This window comes from Ostrea edulis, chromosome 8 (genome assembly GCF_947568905.1).
Source record: "Ostrea edulis chromosome 8, xbOstEdul1.1, whole genome shotgun sequence".
Lineage (NCBI taxonomy): Eukaryota > Metazoa > Mollusca > Bivalvia > Ostreida > Ostreidae > Ostrea > Ostrea edulis.
In genome coordinates this window covers 59,794,716-59,799,267 of record NC_079171.1, presented here as the reverse complement: position 1 = coordinate 59,799,267, position 4,552 = coordinate 59,794,716, and the positions used below count along the sequence as shown (strand labels likewise).

The window sequence follows — 4,552 nt, the reverse complement described above, 5'->3', positions numbered from 1 at the left end:
TGCATCAGTGTGACATACCATCGGCATATTTCAATTTAGTGGCATGTCTATCTTGTATCTAATATATGTAAAACAAAGACTTATCATAAGTCGTGGTACTGCAGTATTGAAGACACAAAAATATTCCCTCATTCCAAAAAGACAAATAGAACGATAAACGTATGCCTCAATAATTATGTCATATCGTATATAGTTAGTAGGGATGATTTGTAGTTTTTTTAGTATTAAAGGGTAAAATTGCGAACGTGGATCAATGTCATAAATCGTATCGAGGATACAAAATTAAGTGTAAGGTAACCGTGGAATCCTGGACATAGCAGAATGCATTTCAAAATCCCTTTATCACACGGATCTACTTGTTGAAGATTGATAGTCCTTATCATGCTAGGTATAGTGCAAACTAATTCTCGTTCTTTCCCGTCATTGTGTATAAACTCTACAGGTATGAATGTAAATGTATGATTGATTGTGTTTACAGTGTGCAGTCCTTACAGGTATGGTCCTAACTGTGCCTTTGATTGCGGACATTGTAAAGATGGAAGCCCTTGTTCAACAGGGAATGGAAGCTGTCTAAGTGGTTGTGAAGAGGGATGGGGAGATATATCTTGCTTGAAAGGTTGGCAATGTCCCAAAATACTAAAATATTTACAATGATTGATTTCTACCAATTTTATCATATAATCCGTTTGACACATTATATACAATTTGGTCGTATTTCAAATTAGCAAACATGAGGTAAAACACATGATTATCCTGTAAATTAAAATGGAAGACATTATATGAAGGAATGAGTACCAAGCATATCCCACCTTAGCTCTAGCGTTCCGACCTTTTTTTAACACAACTCTTTTAAAATGAAAATATATTATATTGATATTTCATGTAGTTGAGGGTAGCATTGGAAGTTTTCACACCGAGAAAACCATTGTCAATCGAGTCGTAGCCGAGGTTGACAATAGTTTCTCTCAACCACAATCAATATTTGTTTTATTAAACTTAATGTTATATAAACAACAAAGCAGAAAAAATTACATCTGTTTACATTTGATGAATCAATACCATGCGATATCTCGTATATCACGTTTATTACAAACGCTCAAAAGACGTCATCTAACAATTTACGGCGAACCGTACGCGCATAAATTTGACTAGTGTGGTATTTTTTTTATAATATCATCCGTTAGCAAGTATTGCTACCCGTTGCTACATACTGTCATCCTGGCACGTATGCTTTCTGTTCTCAGGGGGTAAAAATATTTTTTAAAAATGCTTCTTGACCAATCAAATTCGAGTATTTTACATGAAAGTATAGTGAATATTGATAACACTTTTACATGTAAGGAAATATGAAATCTTGGTTTTCGACATTGGATGGCATCCTGGAAAATTAACGAAATCATGTACTTTATTTCTTAATTCAAAGGTATTTGTTTATTAACATTTCCATGTATCATGTGTGTTGTTACTTCGATTTTCATCAATCTAATTAAAATCAGAATTTTTATATCCACATCGTATACTCTGCGTAAGAAGGTCTGACATAACCTGACTAGGGGTCATGTTCAATTGAACATTATGTTAGCCAATCAATCTGTCGCCTATTAAGTCGTCGATGTTCACAATTCAAGGAAAATGGATGCGATTGTTTAGTTTAAAAGAAAACACATTGCAGCTAGATGCGACATCACAATGTACTGTTTACGTCGATTGGTGTTATATTCCTAGCGTTTATTAAGTAAACAATCTTGAAAACTATCAAATTCGTACCCATTTATATCCATACTTAATTTGCATTCCACAATTGATTTAATTTGGATGTATTTTATGTCGTACGTTTTGTTGTTTGAATAAACGGAATAGTTTAGGCATTGGTGCGAACGTTTGAAATTCCTTATGTGAGATTAAACAATATTACAGGGTGGAATATACTTCGTGGAAGAGAGGTTGTTGCAACATATTTACGAATTGCTGGTAACCGCCCAAATAACCATCATTGTATGACGCAATCTGACTGACAGATAGTTCTTATGAAAGGTAATGCGGACATAATCCCCTATGGGGTTATGCCAGCTATAATTGTAGCGATTGTGAGCGGATCTTAAAATCTGATTTTAATTAGATTGGAATTTCATTTGCCGAAGTTATGTTTGCCTTGTAGCATTTTAAAAAAAATGTGTAACAAACCTGTTTGATAACAAAAAGTATAATCATCAAGTCATACAAATAAAGAAAATATATTTTATTTGATATACATATATACTCGACTTATATGAAGTATATCTTTCCATCTAGCATCACCCAGATCGGATAGACAGAGGTTAATCAGCACCGGTAAGAAACTTATTCATTTATCTCTGCCATTGCTATTGACTTATTCTAGTTTTTTGCGATAAACAGTATTAGTATTAAGTTTAATGTTTGGTTTATAATCATTCTTCTCAGACAAAAGTCCCACCACAGGACTGTACGTAACTATTGGAGTTTTATCAACACTTCTCACTATAACCGTGGTCGTGGTCATAGTTCTGATACATATAGTCCGCAAACAGAACCGGCAACCCCCCCCCCCCCCACCAGCATGATAACAATCCACCACAAAGCTTTGTTAATCATATAGAAATGGAGGAAACACATGATTACGATAAACTAGGAGTCAGAGATACGGATAATTATCAGGAACTACCAACCGTTGTTGCTGACCAACTTCCACAGGAGAGACATGCGTCAGACTCAAACTACATTAACTCAACGTTGCGATAACAAGAATATTGCAGAGTTACCAAATATGGAGTCTGAAACTTGCTATTGAATTTTGAACTATACATGCAATATTTCTGTCAAATGATCAAAATAGAGCTTTAACTTAAATCACTTTAATATATGACAACTTACCATTGTTTGGGGGCGACTGCTCTCTAATGTGTGATGTTTGAAGGGATCGTTGCTTGTTCTACAATTAATTTCGAGATTCGTATTCATTTTTTATCTCTTTTGTAACAAAAATAAAATTGCATATCCATGAACACGTGTTTTCTTTATTTTTTTCTTTCCATTTCTATGACTATTTTGATGTATGTTCAATCTGAGTGGTTCTAGAGATTAGGTCAATGCCATCCCAATATTCTTTATGTTTAATCCCATTTATCGCTTCATTGGTTAGAGGGTTTGCTTCCTTTTATATGTTTCCATAAAATGAACTTCTTTGAATTCTCGTGAGGTAATTGATGCAAGGTGAAGATAACGAACATCGATCAATCTCATAACTTCTACAAGGAATACAAAATAGATAGTTGGGCAAACAAGGACCCCTGGGCACACCGGAGGTGGGGTCAGGTGTCTAAGAGGAGTAAGCATCCCCTGTCGACCGGTCACACCCGCCGTGAGCCCTATATCCTGTGCAGGTAAACGGAGTTATCCGCAGTCAAAATCAGTGTGCCAAGAACGGCTTAACAATCGGTATGAAACACGTCAGAGAACATTTGACCCAATGATAGGTTGTAATGACGAACTAGATCGTTATAACGACCATAACATTTGTGAAATGCCGACTTCAATCGAAACTGTTGAAACCCCCGTACCATCAACTTGTTTGTCAGTAGCTTAACCTCGATTTAAAAACTGACTATACATTACATATTACTTTATAATAAACTATACATGATCGGATGTCAACTCGGATACTACGTCATCCCGTGGTTTGACTATTGGCACAGTGTATTGTTTGATAAGAGGTCAGTGTCGCTTATATGTGTAGCTTCCAGTATTATAATGAGGCCACTATCTCACTAGATGTTCAGCAACGACATCCCCCTTTCATAAAAAACAATGTTGTATGAAGTAGCAAATATGCTGTTATAGAATACCGTAACTTGAACAATTATCTATCATCATACAATCTGAACACAGATTTCATTTAATCATCCATGTATATGTATGGTAATTTCATTTGAATAACACTTCCCTTATTTAAGCCCCGTTCACATGCGCTCATTTACTCATGGGGTGCACATTTTGCATAAATGCAACACTCTGTGCAATATGATGTTTGCAGAAATACGGTGTATTTTATGAGAAAACATGATATATCATATTCGGTGATACTGCATTTGCTTTGCTTCGAATCCGAGTCCTCATGATCCACAGTGACGAGTCCTGGAGTGTGACGTTACTGTGTGTGCGTTCACATGGCGAAAAATATACGAGGAGTAAATATACACATATGCAAAAGTAAATTTGCATCTGGTCTGAGTAGGTGTAGATTTACACCCGGGTGTATATTTGCACATATGCATAATTACTTTTACATAGATGCAATTACGTTCATATGCTCAAATTTACATCCGGGTGCCGATTTTGCATATATGCATAATTTGCATCCTGTGAGTATATCAGGGCATGTGAACGGGGCTTAAATTAGACATCACGGACGCGTTGTGGCTGAATGGATATACTGAACTGACTGAAAAAAAACCTGAACAGTTCGAAAAGTAATGGTACATATTTTTCTTAAGGATGTTCTATCCTGGTTTGAATTTTTTCAGAAGTATTAAAC

At 35.6% G+C, this 4,552-nt stretch overlaps 1 long non-coding RNA gene across 1 annotated transcript; it reads left to right on the top strand.

Moving 5' to 3' along the window:
- Window positions 1-386: 386 nt before the first annotated feature.
- Window positions 387-3,023, top strand: LOC125660796 (uncharacterized). Its single transcript, XR_008797831.1, has 3 exons — window positions 387-616; window positions 2,293-2,331; window positions 2,443-3,023. It is a non-coding gene; the product is annotated as an uncharacterized LOC125660796 (long non-coding RNA).
- The last annotated feature ends 1,529 nt before the right edge of the window (window positions 3,024-4,552 follow it).